Source organism: Chelonia mydas, chromosome 5 (genome assembly GCF_015237465.2).
Source record: "Chelonia mydas isolate rCheMyd1 chromosome 5, rCheMyd1.pri.v2, whole genome shotgun sequence".
Classification (NCBI taxonomy): Eukaryota; Metazoa; Chordata; order Testudines; family Cheloniidae; genus Chelonia; species Chelonia mydas.
The window spans coordinates 98,023,326-98,042,127 of NC_051245.2; the positions used below are offsets into that span (position 1 = coordinate 98,023,326).

Genomic DNA, 18,802 nt, shown 5'->3' on the forward strand with positions numbered 1-18,802 from the left:
ACAGTAAAGCAAATAAACATGCCTAGCAGGTGTCATTAGCCCCATGTTACAGATGGGAACACCAAGGCACAGAGAGAGTGATTTGACCAAAGTCACACAGAAAGTCAGCGGCAGGTCTATATAACTGAGCTGGACGATCAAATCTACCCAAGCAACACCCAGAAGTTCAGTCCTCTGCTTTGTTGGCATCAACATATCGCCCTCTCACTCCCGCTGAGCGACTCTGCCCCTAAGCCAGCGCCCCCCGCTAGGCAGCCAGGTCTCTGCCCCTCCGCGCCGTGCAGCGCCAGGCTGTGCGCTCTACGCTCAGCCCCAGAGCCCGGCTCCCCCCGCCCCTCCGGAGCCCCAGCGGGGGAGGAGGGCTGCATTGTTGATTTTGGGCAGCGCGCAGCCGCAGTGCGGGCGGCCGGCTGCGGTGCCTGCTCGCTGGTACAAAGGGACACGAGAGGGGAGTTTGGAGGCTGCCGGGAGGCGGGTGTCGCTGTCGCCGCTGCGGGCCCGGGTGGCGCGCCGCTGGGGGGAAGCCGCGTGCCTGATGCATCCCCTCCTCTCTCCCGTCCCGCCTGGGTAAGGTCCTTGCCGGAGCCGCCTGCCCCGCGGCGCGGGGGGTGCGAGCGGAGCGGAGAGGTGAGCGGAGCGGAGCGGCTCCCTGGGGATCGCTCGTGCCCGTGGGTCTGGGAGCGGGCGCCTGGGAGGGGTCCAGGCTCAGCAGGGCAGCGCTGAGAAGGGGGAGGAAACTTTGTCAGGACCCTTGTCAGTGTCAAGTCTGCTCCCCGCCCCGGGCGCACAGAGTTTTAATCCCCTTCGGGGGGTCCCCAAGCAAACTACCTTCCTCGGGGCTGGGGGCGCCAGGATCGTGCAGCCCCAGCGACTGCTCTGTGGCCGCTGCTTTTTCCCTTGCCCCGGGGCTGGTTTGTGGTGCAGCCGGCTGCCTTCCCCTGCCTGTGCCCTGGCTTGGGAGCAGGGGGAGGAGCGGGAGGAGGGGCGGCGTGGGGTGTCTGAACCATCTCCCTGGGGACATTTCCTTGGGAGGGGGAGGGTGGAGCAGGCCGGGGCTTTAGTTGTGCCGCTGCATGGCCAGCCCCCGGCCACAGCACGTTGCTTCGGGTCCCCTTCACTTGACATTGCAATGGCCAGGGCTTCCCTCTCCCTCCGCTTCCTGGCAGCTCTCCCCTCCCCACCGGGTGGGGGAGGCTTTGGGTCCTGAAACATCAGTGGTATGTGGGGTGGAGGAGCTCATCACTGTGAGGCCAAGGTGATGGTCTGTCACCCTGCTGCGGGGGCAGGATCCCTGCTGGCTTCGGTTCAGCCCCTCCTTAGCACACCTCAACCAGCACTTTAGGCATAGTTAGAAGCTGTGTGGGATTATAATGGGAGGTCTGGTATAAAGGACTAGTTGGGAGCCTGTGGAAACGTGGCGGTACAAGCGTTAATTTCTGTAGCTGATAATGTAATAACTAAATGCCAGATCACTCGCACATTAGCTTGGGAAGGGCTGTCGGTTGCAGGGAGTCTTGCTTGAATAAGTATAGTGGAGGTGGGCCCTGGTGCTGAGTTTGAAGCAGAGCTGGATGTCCGCCTGGGAGTAAGTCACTGGCAGGGGACTCCTTTTCAACGTGACACTTGTTGTAGAGTTGATAGGGCATTCAGGCCACAACTGTATTAGACTCTTACTCCCCCCCACGCCCAAAAATCCTGCCATTGCCACCACCAATGACGCGTTCCAGTGGAGACGAGCCACTGGTGTATGCCAGCAGTCAGCACTATGGGCCAGATTTTCAAAGGAGTTTAGCTCCCATTTAGTCACCTGAATAAGAGCCAGCTTTTCAGAAGAGCTCAACACCCTGCAGAAATTGTGAAATTTACGGCCAGATTTTCAGATGAACATAGCAGAGAGCACTTTCGAAAACTTAGTTCTGCTTGTGGGTGCTGAGCACCCTTGAAAAGCTTGTCCTCCATCCTCTAGTCCAGTGGTTTTCAAACTTTTTTTTTTGGCGACCCAGTTGAAGAAAATAGTTGATGCCTGTGACTCAACAGAGTTGGGGATTTGGGGTGTGGGAGGGGCTCAGGGATGGGGTGTGGAGGTGAGGCCTGCAGGGTGGGGCTGGGAATGAGGGGTTCAGGTTGTGGGTGGGGGTCAGGGCTCTGGGCAGGGGGTGCAGGCTCTTGGGAGGGGCTGGGGATGAGGAGTTTGGGGTGCAGGAGGGGCTCTGGGTTTTGGGGGGGCTCAGGGCTGGGGCAGAGGGTTGGGGTGTGGGAGGGGGTCAGAGCTCTGGGCTGGGGGCGCAGGCTCTGGGTTGGGGATGAAGGGCTTGGGGTGCAGGAACGGGCTCTGGGTTTGGGGGGGCTCAGGGCTGGGGTGTGGGGTTGGGGCATGAGCTTACCTTGGGCGGCTCCCGATCAGCGGCACAGCAGAAGTGTTAAGGCAGGCTTCCTGCCTGTCCTAGTACCACAGATCACGCTGTGCCCTGGAAGCAGCCAGCAGCAGGTCTGACTCCTAGGGGGAGGCTCGTAAGCAGCTTTGTACTGTTCTCGCCTGCAGGCACTGCCCGCAGCTCCCATTGATCGGTTCCCAGCCAATGGGAGTGCGGAGCTGGTGCTCGGGATGGAGGCAGTGCACGGAGCCCCATGGCACCCCTGCCTAGGAGCTGGACCTGCTGCTGGCCGCTTCCAGGGCGTAGCGTAGTGTCAGAATAGGTAGGGACTAGCCTGCCTTAGCCAGGCAGCGCCACCGATGGGACTTTTAATGGGCTGGTCGCTGGTGCTGACCAGAGCCGTTGTGACCCAGTGCTTACATTCCACGACCCAGCACTGGGTCACAACCCGCAGTTTGAAAACCACTGTTCTAGTCCTGCATTGAGCATAGTTAGGTGATGTGGAGTTTGGTCTACACGTTATTATTATTTATTATTATTATTACAGTAGCTCATAGAGGCCAGGAGCCTGTTGTGCCATGCACTGTACAAACTTAAAACAAAGACAGACCATGTGTCAGTGAGCCCTGTTACCACTGCTGCAGCTCCACTGGTGGAAAATTTTAGGGGGAAATGGCTGGTCTCCAATAGCCTTTGGTTGCTGAAAATTAACTTAAAGCCCCATCCTCAGAGGGCGTTTAATTGCACTTAAACTGAAGTCTGAGTTGTTAAATCTTGATTCCAACACAGTTAGATCTGTTCGATGGGTTGTGTGTGTAAAGATGACGTTTTGCCCAGGTAGGCCTGGACCAGAATAGTGTTCCTCTTCAGAACAGACTTAATTTTACTTATTTCTGTTTCAGTAACACTCACAATGTGCTAGCCACTCAGAGAGACAGTCCCTGTTCTGAAGTGCTGGCAAAGACAAACACCATTCAAAGGGAGCGGGGGAAAAAGGATACAACATAAAAATGAAAAATTATGTATTTAAAAATCAACAAGTCCTAAGTGCCCCTCAACTTACCAATGCTAATTCGTTTCTTGGAGGATTCATGACAGCAGTGACTCTTGAGGGGGAGAGGATAATGGCGTTATGTATCTCTTCAGAATGGGCATTCCACGTGTAAGGGGACGGGGGAAGAAGGTGATGCAAGTGAACAAATGGGAGTGCTTGGTCCCACCTGCACAGGCTAGGGTGTTCGTCAGCATGGGTATGTTTAAGCCACAGTTAAACTTGTAGGTCCATGTTTTCAAAAGTGACGAGTAACTTTGCCCCCATTTTTGGGTACCCAACCTGAGACACCTTAAATGGGCCTGACTTTCAGAGGGTGGGTGCAGGCTAAAAATCAGGCCCCTTGTCAGGCACCCAGAATCACAAGATACTTTTGAACATAGTGTGTGGGGCTACAGTGTTACAAGTATATATTTAAAAAGTGTTTCAGGTGAGCTTTAAAGCTCTAGTGTAAACGGTGCTTTACTGTGACTGCCATGTTAACAGAAGTTTGACTTTAGATAAAAGCTAACAGTTTTGTTTGTCTCTTGTAAAGCTAAGACCTGTTACGGTTGTGATTTTTATTTAAAATGAGAGTTCTCTTTACATGTTTTAATTAAGAGAATAGCTTGTCTGGCAATTCTTGTGCTTAGTCAATCACCTTGGGTCTTAGCTAGCTGAGAAAGGTGGCATGCCAATTTGCTAATTGAGAAATCAGATTTATCTTTGCCTCTGTAACTCTTATTTCAGCCTCTTTTGACAGGCTCACTTTGGGTGAGATCAAGGGATTGGAGGTGTATGTATGTGAGGAAGGGAATAAGGACAGAGGTAAAGATGATACAGTGTAAAGTGCAGAAGACCAAGCTAAAATTATTTAATATGCATGAAAGACATGCAAAGAAGATCCCACTTCTTGCCAGGATGGGGGTGTCTTCCAGTGCCCTGGTCCAAAGACCTGATGACCACTTACATGGGTCTGTAATGCCTCCAGTAGGTCATCTAGTTCAGGGGTTCTCAAACTTCATTGCACAATGGCCTCCTTCTAACAACAACAATTACTACATGACCTCAGGAAGGGGGACTGAAGCCTGAGCCCAAGGGCTTCAGCCTCAGGCAGTGGGATTTGGCCTGGGCAGTGGGGCTTGGGCTTCAGCCCTGGGCCCCAGAAAGCCTAAGCCAGCCCACTTTGGGGTCCCAACTCACAGTTTGAGAACCGCTGATCTAGTTCCTTCCCTGCATCAGGACAGGATTTGCCAAGTAACCCCTCTCCACCTTGTAAACTGTGTTACACTGCTTAGGCCTCAGGATGGCTGGGACTCAACTGGGAAACATGTCGAAGTTGTCACCAGTAATTTGATGATGACTCTAGACTAAGCATATTGCTTCTGTAGCACTCCAAGCTAAAGTAGGAGACCTGGGGCTGAATTCCATTTTAGTCTAGACAAATATAACTCCTGTTAACTTCCGTGGAGTTATTCTGGATTTATCCTGAGAATAGAATCAGGCCCTTGGACTGGAAATTAAACCGAGGTGTCTCGGGTGGCATGTCAGCAAGCGTGGCTTAAACAGATCACTGTAGATGTTTATTTGCACTGATGGAAATGGAAACTGCTTTGTTTCTCATATCCAGGAGTGTCCTCTAAATGAGACCAATCCATTACACAACTTCCTTCCCCTACCCCCTTTCTGGCTTCTAAACTCTAATACCTATGTGTGTCTCAATTCCTGCTGTGCATTATATATCTAAATAATAGATGCGGGAAGTGAAATTAAAACTCTCTAATGAAGAATCTGTTTTGTAACTGATGCGGGGTCTCTCTTTGCAACCTAGGAGAAGCTGTCAAAAGTAGGCAGTAGCTTGTGCTTTTTGGTTACAAAAGCACAATCTGTTAAGTGGGCACAGATGCAAATTTGTTATGGTGTCAGCACCCACAGTGACTGTGCAGCAGGGATGAGGCACCTTCTGGTCAGTTAGTAGAATTGAGTAATAGTGAAAGTTTCAAGCATCAACACATGTTCTGATCAGAAGCACATGATCTTATAGAAAACAGACAGTCCCTTGTAGATTGCCCTTGTAAATTTGTAAGGAAGCATGTGTATAAATGGTAAACTTCTATATAATACACACATTAATGTAAATTGTAAATGTATTTGTAAACACTTGTGGGTTGTGGTAAGGTAATCCAGCACATATTAAATAAGTTATTTATTTACCCTGTCCTAATAATTAGCATACTAGTTGTTGTGATTCCATGGGTGAATTTAACAAACATTTGTGAGACACTTTGACTGTTTATCCTCTCGGTCATCCAATAAATGTTTCCATGTTACTTAAAATAAAAATGTTTACAATACTGTATAAATAGATGGAGGGCTTCGTGGCTGAAAATTTTACTTGTTTTTATTTTGTAAGTAAACCCTGTGAAAATATGACTAATCAAATATTGCTTTTTTTTTTTTTTTAATAAATCTCACTTAGCCTTTGAAACTAAAATTTGCCTTAAATAACCATTTAGATTTGTGATCAGACTTACCATGTACTTGACTCTAATGGGACATAATTCATTTTAAGTATCTTTAATAGTGTCTTTTTGTAGCTGAGTAACTGGCAGTGGTTTAGAAGAGCATTTTAGATTTCTCATGGAATAATCAAGGCAACAACTTAGAGTTGTCAGCACTAGGACTCTGCAGTTCTCTCTTACTCCCATTAGAGATGCTATATATTGAGGTGTGATAACATGCAAATTATATTGTGCCAGCTGTGAGAAAGCCAGGGCCTGAAAAGGAGGGTGATAGTACATGTCAAGAATGAACAATTAACAGAATTCATTACTATAAGCGATTGATGTATACTTATGCAGATTACCTCAAAAATGTTCCTTTCCAATTGCCTATGTGAATTGTATCTTAACTTCCAACTGTTTCTAACAAACTGTAGCACCTAATGTCATGCAAAAATGTACTGCCTTAGGGGAGCTCTACTTGAATTTATGACAATATTGAGATTAAGGCAATGTCAAGTAGCTAAACTCAGAACTCAGATGTCGTGCATTTCAGATTTCTACATTAGGTGGGAATATTTAAACAAACTCAATTAAAAAAAAAAAGTGAATCCCTTCTGCAATGTCAGAAAGAACAACAGGACTGGAGTAGTCATTAGAACCAGACAGTGAAAATAACTATTCTAGTGTTGCAGTACAAGCCTAATGAAAGGTGAGAGAATGTCTCTGAGCTTTACTAGTGAGTCATAGACCAGAATGATAGGATCATCTAGTCTTACCTCCTGTATATCACAGGCAATTACATTTCCCCCAGTGACCCCTGTATTGAAACCACTAACTTGTGTTTGACTACAGCATGTCTTCCAGAAAGGCATCCAGTGTAGATCTGAGGACTGCAAGAGAAGGAGAATCCACTCCTTCCCTTGGTTGGTTGTTCCAGCGGTTACTCATCCTCCGTTGGTGGTGAGGAAGGGAAATTGTGGCTATTCTTTAATTTGAATTTGTCTGGCTTCAGCTTCCAACCATTGGCTCTTACGTCTTTCTCCACTTTGTTACAGGTCATGTAATTGGGATTCAGATGTCCCTTTTAATTCCTCGCATACATGAGCAGACTAAATGAAAAGTGACTAGACAAAATTGAACTAACTCTGTGTAGGAGCTATTAAGACAAAATTAGCCTTTGGTCTTTTGCCTGTTTTTTGTGTGGATAGTAAAGTAGAATAGCTATCAAACTCCCCACCCCTGGAGATTATTTACTCCGTATAATAGACAGTTTTAAGAATGGCTGCTCTTTGACATCTCCTATGGATACCAAGAGAATTGTCACTTTGCTATGTAAAGAGGGAAGGGAAAGAGAGGTTGGCGTCCTGCACTTTTTCAGACTTTGCCAGTAAGCTTGTGTGAAGATGGTGGGGTGAGGGGAAAGAACTAGGTAAAGTACAGAGTCAATGATTCATTTCACCTACTTAATAGTCAGAGCTAGTCTGGAAACCCATGCTTTTTTATTTTTTTAAAATATTTTTCCACTTCCTTCAACATTAGGATTAGATAATTAACCCTATTGACCTATCATGCCCTGCTCAGTGAGAATTATACAGGTATGGCCTGCAGGCTCTCTAGTGTCGGGGTTAGTTTTGAGTAGCTGTTGTGATTTGTTGAGAGTTACAGTAGGATTGTTTCTCATGCTGATGTGAGGCTTCTCCTAATAAAGTATCCTTGTGAAAGTGACTGTATGACAGTGGGATTGAACGAATACCATTGCTCTCTGTTCTTGCAGTGTTTTACATGAGGGTGATAATGGCTGAACATCTGAATGGAGGCTGGTTATTACCCACAGAGAGAGGTTATTCTATTGAAAGGTGTATTAGATGGTTAATAGTGTTACAGAGGGAATAATCGGAGGGATGTGAGAATCTCTGTTACAAGCACCTTCTCAGAGCTGGGACAGTCTCTTGATATTTGGTTGAGTTCACTACTTTTGCACAAAATATCTTCCCTTGACTTCAGTGACTGGAAGTACAGAAGTAGACCCTAAAGCCAGATCCTCCAGCAGCCTGGGATTTAGGAAGACAGCTTTCCCATCAACACAAATATTCCATAATTGTACATCATGGGGTTTCTTGGACTTTCCTGTGAAGCATTTGGTACTGGCCATTGTCTGAGCTAGATGGACTACTAGTCTGAACTGGTAGGCCCATAAAAGTTGTCATGTCTCCTAGAGCTTAAATATTAAGAATATATTTACCTACCTCACAGACGTGTGGTAGGGTTCGGTGTTTGTAAGTGCTTTGAGAACCTTGGAAGGAAGGTGCTGAAGGCAATGACAAGTATTGGTGGTAGCCTGTTATCACATAAAGACTAAAACTAAAACTATATTCAGGGAGTTTTTATTAAACAAGCACTTCAACTTCTTGGTCCTAACAAAACCCAAGCTCTTTTCTGTCTTCCTTCTCCCTTACTTCTCCCCAGTCCTGAATATGATGAACGGGGTTACTGGAGATGTTGCCACTCTTGAAATAGTAGTGAGAAAGCAAAAGTGGAAAGCTCTGAATGTGCTGAGTTCAGAAGGGGTTTGATATTACATTCTCTGAAGGAACAGAAGAGTGACCATACTGAGAAGCAAATCCATTACTTGTTCTGTAGCAAAACCAGTTCAAGTGAGCTCAGTGGCTCAAGGGGTGTATGCTTGGGCACTCTTTTTCCTGGGGTCTGAATATATTCTTGTCACGTGTGCATAAAGAGTTTAGTAGTTTTAGGGCTTGTCTAGACAGCCCTGCAGTGTGGGCTACAGAGGTGTGAGTTACAGCATGCATTAAAGTGTTGTGCTGTAACTGATCTGGATCTGTGTAGACCCCCTTTCCGCCAGGACTACATTAATGTGAGCTAGGTACCTTTTAGTTCACGCTAGCAGGGTCAACAAGGAGCAGTTATAGCACAGCACTTCAGTGCGTGCTACAGTTCACATCCCTGTGATCCACGCTGTGGGGCCATGTAGATAAGCCCTTAGTTTCTTCTCCATTTGTGTGCATCACAGGTACTGCAAACATGGCCACTTCTGTCTGAGGGACCAGTACTAGAATCAGGGTGGATTAAAATATTGATTATTTTTCTATTTAAAAAAATTGGATTTTTTAAATTTAAATACTCTTTTCTTTTTTTAAAAAAAAGCGGTTTAAAAATAACATGTTGTCATAATGTCAAATTGAACACCTAAACTTCAAGAGTATATTAAAATTATTTTTTAATTTAAAATTTTTTTAAAAATTGAGCCTCAAAGCCCGCGCCACTTCCTGCAGCTCCCATTGGCCGGGAACAGTGAACTGCGGGCTACTGGGAGCTGTGGGCGGCCATGCAAATGTAAACAAACTGTCTGGCAGCCCGCCAGTGGATTACCCTGACAGGCCGCAGGTTTTTCACCACTGAGTTAAAGGATGCTGCCTTTTTAATTATATACAAAATTAGGGGGAAATAGCATTAACATTTTAGGGCTGCTCAAACTTTATAATGTCACAATGTAATGTAATGCATTAAGTATCTATATTATTTACATTCTTTACAATGGAGTGAATGCTGGCACTTACGTTTTTCCAAATGTAAGTACTTCCAGTTTCTGTCGTGCAGAAAATCTTTTGCCTTAGTTACGTTTGATTTCAGTGTAGCTACCAGATGCAGAAAATGGAGAAACTGATCATGAGTTGAAAAAGCAGGGAAGCTTGTTTTCCTCACCCAATTTTATGAATAAAAACAAAGTGGAAGAGGGTGAGATCTAGTAACTCTAAAAATCTGAAGGCCATGGGAGTGGATTTTCAAAGGCATTTAAGGTGCCTTTAAGATGCAGATAGGCACCTTTTGGGATTTTTTTCAAAAGTGCCTAAGCCGGTTGGGTGTTTAACTCCCACTGAAATGAATGGGAGTTAGGTGCCTATTGTGCTAAGGCACCTTTGAAAAAAATCCCAGTATGCACCTAAATACTTTTGAAACCCTGGCCCAAGGTGATCAGAAACAGTCCACCAGTTCACTAACTACAGATATTTGATTGTTAATAAATCCGTTACTTTTAGACGCAACACATATGTTGATACGTTTTGATAAACATACTGTTTTCCCCTTATGTATCAGCATTTCTAAGGTAAATTTATTTAACTAATAAAAATAAGTTTTTTAAAAATGCTGCAGCTCAATCTATTTTAATTGTTACCAACCAATGGGATTCAACCTTTCTTTAGGAAAATAACAGAAGTAGAAGTCAAAAACAAGATTTAAAATCAGTGATTTTTAAATCAAAATTTCCTGCTTGCTGCTTTAAATCATGACTAAAATCAGTGTTTTACATTGTTTTGATTTAAATCAGTCTGCCCTGACCAGAATGGGGCAGAGTGTGTCTTGTCAGAACTCTACGTAGGAGCACTAGATCACACTATACTTGGATAGAGAATTGACTCTCTCATTTGCAGGAGAACTCTATTGAAACATTGTGGGTGTGATGGGGGTGAGAAGGAAACAAACATGCAAAGTCTTAGGCTATGGCTACGCTACAACTTAGATCAATATAACTTATGTTCAGGGGTGTGAATAAACCACATGACGTAAGTTACACCGACCTAAGCGCTGTTGTGGACAGTGCTGTGTCGGCGGGAGAGCACTTCTCCTGCCAACACAGCTACCATCACTTGTTGGAGGTGGATTAATTAAGTTGACGGGAGAGCACTCTCCCATCAGCTTAGAGCATCTGCATTAGCACGAGCATTGGTGCAGCTGCGCCACTGTAAGCTCTGTAGTGTAGCTATAGCCTTTGTCTCTGGGCCAAATTCTAGCCCTAGGAAGGCCGCTTTATGCTGAACTGATGATGTAAGGCAGCCTTAGAGCTGACTTAAGCAACTTTCTAGGAATTCTTCTGTCATGTGAGGGAGGGAAGTCCAGGGCTGGCATAAGAATGTTGTAGCTGGCTCTCTGCACTTCAGCTATGACTTCCACCCCCAACATGCGCACGGCCGGAGAATCAAAACCTCTGGCTCATCTGTCTCTCTGCTATGGAGCCACAGTCATCTGAGCATAATAGAGGGTGACACTGAGACAACTCTGTTGTGTAAGAGACAAGCCTACTGGCCTCTGGATTAGGACACTGCAAAAATGGCTTATCGGCAAAGCCAGCTTTTGCCCCCCTTCCCCAGTTCATAAGAATAGTCATGCTGGTTCAGACCTGTGGCACATCGTCTCCAATATCCTGTCTCTGACAATTGCCATCACCCGATCCTTCAGAGGAAGATGTAAGAACCTTGCTGTCAGCAGATGTGGGATAATTTGTCCCTTACCATTGGTCTCATACTGATCTCTAATGAGTAGACATTGACTTAAATCCTGAAACGTGAGGTTTAATTCCATTCAACCTTTTTGTTAGCATTAAGGCTGGTTAGCATTTTGTTAGCATTTCTTGTTATCCATGTAAATTGCTAATCCCTTGTTGAATCTTGCTAAATCCTTGGTCTCAATGATTTAATGTGGCAATGAGTTCCTCTGTGTCTGTGTCTGTGTCTGTGTGTGTGTGTGTGTGTGAAATCCCTATTTCCTCTTCATCAGTTTTGAATTTCCCACCTCTAATTTCATTGACTGTCCCTTGTTTTTGGGTTCTGAGATCTACCTTTTTTATATCATTACTTATTTCATATGCTTTTATCATGTCCGCTTTCTTTTTGTCTCCTAAGATAACAATCCCAATGTTTTCAATCTATCTCTTCATACAAAAGTTTTCCTATGTCCTGGATCATTCTTGTTGCCTTTCTCTGAACTCCCTTCTAGTTCGACAGTATCCTTTCATAGATGGGGTAGCCAATGCTGCACACGCAATTCCAGATAAGGCTGCATCATTGACTTATATGATGGCATTATAATTGTTTGCATTTTATTCTTCATCCCATTCTTTATGCATCTCATTTATTCTTTTTGACCACAGCTGCACATTGAGCTGTCTACAATTCCTCCAACCCCATGAGCTGTGGGAACCCAGGGTTGATCCAGGATTTGGAAACAGTGACCAAAAACACTGTCCTGTTGTTAGAGTTGTGAAAATGTCTCTCTTTTCAACTTTGTTTTATATATATATATCATTAACTTTGACATAGCTGCCTCTTCATGTCAAACTCTGGAGCTTGTGGTAGGTTGTGAAGGGAGTGGATAGTTAAAATTCAATTCTCCTTGCTCAGTGTGTTCTATTTATTTTAAACTGCAATTGTTTACCTAACTTAGGGGTTTGGATTCTTCCCACCCACCCCTGGAGTGATGAGGTATTAAAGGTTGGATGTGTATGTAGGTGCATAAACATGGCTATATGACTCCACAGCTTCTGTCAAAGTTCTTTGCCTTAATTTCATGAATTCTTAAATAGGAAAGAAGGATGGAGGCAGAGGACTTCTGTTTGGGGCCAGCTGTGACGAACCCCCCCACCCGCCAGCAGACAATAGTTAACTATCTATAAATATTAGCTTTTCTGCTCTGTGTCAGCATATGATAATGCAGAGGCTCTCTAGAAGGAACTCCAAACTCCTCTCTCTGATTTGGAAATAGGAGGAAGGCATTTTGGCTGCCCTTGCTCTTCCAGGTGGGAGGGTTCTCTTCAGAGCCTTTCAGTGCTGCTCCGAAGAGCGTGAGTCTCATAGGAAAATATGTGGGAATCCCTACCTACAAGGAGTATTTATTTTCTCATTTATGTGGGAGCTTTTTAAATAAAATGTTCTCAAATATAATATGAAAATATTAAAGGACAATGAAACGTGTATCTGGATGGTCTGACAATAAGAACATGGACTCAGTTACAGTTAAAAATAATGGAATTGTGAAATTCCATTTTGTGTCTCAGTTATTTCCAGGTTTGTGTGGTTTTGTGGGTGTTTTTAATGAAACCGAAGTGAAGAGGTTTGGTAGGTCGGTATTGCTGTCTCCCAACTCTAAAAACTCAACTGGGATTCTGAAGTCCACACTATGTTCTTTCTCATTTATGCCTCATTACCAGTCCTGATATTCGGCACTCTGTTCCATCTCATTCTCTTCAGTGTCCCTGGAAAGAAAACATCAGTTGACTCGTAAACCAGGATACAGTGCACCTCACGCTTCACACAGCTGTGTTTGCTCTGCAGCGCCAATCTGGAATAGAGGTTTGCTCTTCCCTAAACAGATATGACAGAGTAGACACAAGCAGAAGATCTGTTGAGAAAGAAGGTGCTTAATTTAACTTATTTTCTACTCTGAAGAGAGATTGCGTGCTGAGGTAAAGCTTAGTGCATTGTTCGAGCAGAGTGAATAACTGATAATGACTCATTGACTGGAATCTGCTATCTTTCTGAGTTCAGATTATCCCCAAATAAACAAAGATTGGTCATTTTGAAATTTATAGCCTCAGGAGTTTTTTGTTCGGGTTTGATATCTTAACTCTGAAATTTGAGCTGCTGCTTTGTTTTGACTTGTCACATAGTTGCATGCAGGGTGTGTGCACAAGTGTGTGGTGTACCTACTCTGGCTTCCCTTAGGATGAGCTTGCTTTGTAGTTGGGTTTTTGGTGCCAGTGTTCACAGGCAGTGAATATAATTTTAAGAGGATGAACTTCTGAACAGACTTAGCTTTTGGTTTTTGGTAGCACAACACAATTACACGAATGTATGCAGAAAGGAAGCCACAATAGTACATAAATGGCTGGAGTAATTAACAAAATCTTGAATACATTTTAACTTCTATTTTTCATTATTAGTCCGCTTCTAATCATTAGACACTTCACACTGATTTATTATTAACAAAATTTTTAATTTTTTTTTCAAATTCCTCCTCTCTGCCCCCAATAGAACTTCTAAGACAACTTTACATTCTCCAGCTTCTTATTCATCTGCCGAGTAGCATTTATTTTTCCAGAAACTGTTTGCAAACTGGACTTCTTCCTGGGAAGTAGAGTGGAATAGCAGTTATCTCTGAGGCATGCCAAACCATTCAGTGGTGGGATGTTAATAAAGACGGGTACTTCCGAATGTTTAGGAATTATAATTCCTAGGTAGCAAGGTTGAGAAGGGGTTTTCATTCTTAACTCCAGGCCTTTTCAGTTGGTCATAACTAAGTCCCCTGGAAGCACTGGGATAGCTTTGAGCTTCCATAGAAATTCTTGGAAACTTGCTGACTCTGATTTTTAAGAGTCCAAGACATAGAAAAATGCTAATGGTGGTGGGATTTTTATATGTCGGGGTGTATTGACTTCAGTGGGAGACCAATTGGGCTACTGCTGAGCACTTTTGAAATTCCCATTTGTTCAGTAAATAAACATAACTGTCTTTCACCCAACCTAATCTTTGGCTTAAAAAAAAAAAAACTTCCTTCACCTCCTTTTCTTGAATTTCCATTCCTCCAAGATACACGTCTGGAACTAATCACTGCACTTTTCCTTTTGAACTTGTGGTTTTTATAGTGAGCAACACAAGGTAGCAGGCTGCTTTGGAAGTATGCCAGTCCTGTGCCAGCTTAAGCTAGTGGCTGATTCGTGGGAGCCTGGTCTACACTTGTAGTTAAACCATGTTCAGCGGGTAATGGGTCCAGCTAGTAACCTTCCTCGTGTAGACAAGGTTTGGGACTTCCTGTAACGAGGCCATAGGATTGTCTCTGAAGTCAGATAAGAGGAGCTAAAATCCTTATGTATTTTATAATAGTGATAATATGATTACTATAAAACTCAGCAACCTATATTTTTTGTTGTCATGGTGTCATCAGTACACCACAGTTGGCTAGTGTTTTTCTTCTCTGATTTTTAAAAGGACCTAATATGGACCAAGTTCTGGAGTGGAAACTTTTTCAGCCTTCAGTTGAAGGCTGGTGGTGTCTGTCTTTCATAAATATTTCTTGTCTGCCATGAGCTTATTTCTCTTGAAGTGTCCCACCATTGGTTCACTTCCCGCAGCGGTAGCGATGGTGGGAGTGCTAGTGTAGGCCAGACTTTGGCAGCCCCTGGCATTTTTAGTTCCATGTTGGATCGGTGGCTCTGCTTGAAACACCCGTGGCTGCTAGGGTTGCCATCTCAGAGATACAGAAAAAATCAGCCACTGGCCACCCCACCATCGAAACCCAGCCATGGTCCACCCTCCCCCCCACACCAGAAATGGTCCTAGTGTTGACTATAGCTAATTATTACTGAAATATTAGAGAGAGTCATTTTACATGCCCACAAAACCCCCACAATACTTTATCCTAACATGGCACCACAGTCCAGACCAGCAGGGGTGTGAATTGTAGAGCACTCTAACGTGTCCCAAGTGGAGATACTCCCCTGCTGTCCCCGTCATGTTCCGGCAAGGCAATACAAACCCTCCAGGTGGCTCCCTGCAGCCCTCTCCGTTCTAGCAACAGCGGAGAAACTTAAAAACCAAACGCAATCTGTGTGTACGCACTGGGATTGATTTTTATCATGAAGTTGTAGAAATAAGTGATCACGAGCAATCTGTGCCCCACAGACTGTCTGGGTTAGGGAATGACAGAAACAGCCATAGTCCTGCAGTACACAGCCGTGATCACCCGCTGGTGGACACAGGACTTGATTATGGTCTCATTCAATGACTCCTATTGGCTAGAATAGTGCAGGATCAAGCCTCCTGAGACCACAACATCCTAGGAATGAGAGGAATTTATTTGAGAGCAGTTCTCTTTTTCCTTTTATTTCCAGGATTGTCGTCCTGTTTCCCTCCCCCCCCCCCCTTGAGAAGCTGGTGACTGCACAGACTCCATTTGGTGTAGAGAATCCTTTTTTGTATGAAAACAGAAAAATATCTTTAATCACCTTCAAATGTAAGTGCTCTCTGTTAGCTGGAGGCTGAAAGGACAGCAGGAGCCGAACAGTAAAACTCTTGGTGCCTAAGCTGTGACAAATGGGCAAAGAAAGGGAAAGCCAAGATGCTCCCTTGTCTTATGAGGAGCAAATGCTAGGTGCATGTGGGTCTTCCTGTGAGGCAGTTCTAAACGCCTGCCTTGTCTCTGCTTCATGTGAAGTCGGTGGTAGACTGAAGTAGCTTACAAAATCCTAGTGAGTTGAAGGGGAGGAAGAGTGACAGCCTGGCAGCTGTTGCTGCTTTTGAAGTGAAGGCGCTAGAGGCTTCTGGGGGAGGGGAGTCAGAGAGAATACAATACAAAGCAATATGTTAGAACAGAAATAATGGAAGAGGCCCAGGATTATTTACACTGAGCCCTGGTGTCCTCCAACTATTAGTTGAAAAAAAAAATTGTGAACTTTCTAATGACTATAGATATTTTCCCCCTCCTCCAAACAACTCATTTCTTTACATCAAGCTGTCACTTTACATTACAATGGTCCTGGAGTGGTGTTTATTGAGCAAGTTGCAGAAAATGATAACCTCTCTGCAACCATCCGGGTAAGAAGTGAATAACTGGGGAGTAGTTTTGTATTTACTACGACTTCATACAATTGGCACACCATAGTTATGTTCCACGTTAATGGGACACCAGACATATTTCTCCTTGTGTTAGCATTAACACTGAAGCAGTACTAAAGGGAGTGGTAGGTAGATTCTAGTTCTCTAGTATGGGAGAATTATTTAGGCATCTATAGCCTTGCCTGTCAAAACAGTATTGAGTGCTTATGAAGATGCTCTGTAGAAAGCACCCCACAACTTCTTAAATTGCTTTTAAGCTATTCTTCTTAAATTATCTAAAATAATCCTCTATCCAAGATACTTAGTGTCAAGAGGGATAAAGACCATGATTAAAAATAACTTTTAAAAAATTGAAATCAGTGTTTTATTTACAGGTTTCAAGTTCTTTACTTCCTATTTTATAGCCTTAATTTGGTAGAATGGATGTTTTGTATTTGCTTCTCTCATTTGTTTCCCAGTTTCTAGTAGAATTTCAAATTTTTACATAGATCTTCTCTAATAAGAAGTTTCACGCTTAGCAAGCTCACTTGTACTAAAAATAAGTCCAGGTCTTCATTAGCATCCTTGCTGTGAGAACAACGCAAGCCAAAACACTAAACTGATAAGCAAATAGCCCAGGGTGTAATTGGAATCGGTATCACCTTCTGATATGTTGCACTTCCACAAGTCAGGAAAGCTGAAGTGCTTGGACCAGACTACATTCCAGTAGGGTTTGCTGTTTGAAGTCAGTGGGACTTGTGCTCCAAAGTCATTTAGATGCTTCTGAAAATCCCACCATAGGCTCTTGTGTCTGGGCATAGGCGCCTAATGTTTGGTTAGAGTGACTTCTTACAGGTCAGAGGCAGAAGGCGTGTGGGGTGGAGGGGTGTGTAGTCTTGTTTTATTTTTTGTCTTAAATAGATTTAAAAAACAGCCTCCAAGCCGTTAAGTACAGGGGCCTATTATATTAAGCCCTTAGCGTGAGGGTGGTGGAAGTTCAGACTCTGGCATTGTGTGATTGGCCATACAAACATGAGTCCTACTGGAACGTAATCCACTCTTCCTTCATGCCCTCAACTGAAAAAGGTGTGGGGTTTTTTTTTTTTGGGTCAGTTTGCTCAGAAAATGAATAATTTCCCCTTCCCTTCCCCTCCCCCCCCTTCCCCCCAAGTTTAAAAATATTTAATTTGGATTGATGCTCCAATACTCAAAACTTCTGTTGCCTTAACTTCAGCAAAATCTGTTCAGTCTCCTTTCAGCCAAAGTTGGGGTCTAATCGAAATAAAGCCTCACATGTGACCAGCTGCCTTTCTAATCCTATTGCTGCCTTAAGAATTCTTTTACTCACTAGGAGAGTTTTCAGTTTGCAAAGCAACATCTGAACCTGGATTCAGTTGAAAATAATTAAGGCAGCAAGCTCACATGTGAAGACTTAACTGCACAACATCCCAGCTCTTGCTAAAGGGAGACGGGTTTTGCTGAAATTGAGAAAACAAATTTGAAATATTAACTGGCAGTTTCGTGTCCACCCATGATGGGTGCAGTAGCTTTTTAAAAACCTGCCAAAGACACAGGTCAAATGGAGTTCCACCTGGTCCCACTTACTGATAAGCTTCTGAGTACACCATCCTATCTATCACCTCTCCCTCTCTGTCTTAGTGGTCTCAATCGTGTTTAGTGTGAGCACCATCTTGATTGAAGGGATTAGGGTGTTCTGAATCTTTAACACTAACTTCCTTTATTCCTATTATTAATTGGCTGTTGAAGTTAAATAGGTTTTAAAACCCTTGTTAAATGGTCCGTCAAAAAAACCGCAACCCTCAAGTCCTGTGAGGTTGTCATTTCACTAACTCTTAGTGTAGATATCCTAGCTTTCCAGGATAGATGGGCCTGAATTTGAAAACAAGCAGGATTTCATTTTTCAGGTGGTATGTTGGAGGAAGCTTTCAGGCCTTGCTCGTACATAAATAAACAAAAGTGGCATTAGCTCAACTTTTTTTTTTCTTCACTAAAGTCATCTTTCAAAATCCTCCAAATTTCAGAAATTATGAAAAAGCAGAATCCCTATCCCTATCTGCCATCTGACCCTAGTTAGACTATCCAGATACCTTAACACCATACAGCTTCAACTTCTGCACTATGAGCCACGCTGTGTCTGTACCAATCATCTACTACATACGTGCTAGTAGCTTGATAGGAAACTAGCCTCCCGTTTACCCTCCCTTGACAAGACAGCAGTTTCCTCTCTCTGGGGAGAGGAAGGATGGCCTTGTGATTAAGGTAGAGCTTGGGAGATGAGAGATCTGGAATTTATCTCCTCGTACTTAGAGATGTATAACTTCATTGTTGTCTATGGTGTCATCTGTGATATACACGAGAACATGGCTACCAGGTTTCCTTACTTGTGACATGCCTGACTTTGGGCAGGTCACTTTGGCCTCTTTGGCTCCATTTCCTTATCTGTGAAATGGAGAAAATATTCCCCAATGTCTCTTGTAATTTAGTCTC

At 44.0% G+C, this 18,802-nt stretch overlaps 1 protein-coding gene across 10 annotated transcripts in view; it reads left to right on the forward strand.

Annotated features, from left to right (window-relative positions):
* Positions 1-387: 387 nt before the first annotated feature.
* The window catches only part of KANK1 (KN motif and ankyrin repeat domains 1), a 166,558-nt gene continuing 148,143 nt past the window's right edge, over positions 388-18,802 (forward strand). For 3 of the 10 annotated variants that reach the window (XM_043547230.1, XM_043547227.1, XM_043547225.1), the window contains exon 1: positions 407-567. The gene's annotated coding sequence lies outside the window, so the exon portion shown is untranslated. Of the gene's footprint in view, positions 628-16,230; positions 16,295-18,802 lie in introns of those variants that run through there. The other 7 variants (XM_043547226.1, XM_043547229.1, XM_027827850.3 and 4 more) reach the window with 6 other exon arrangements.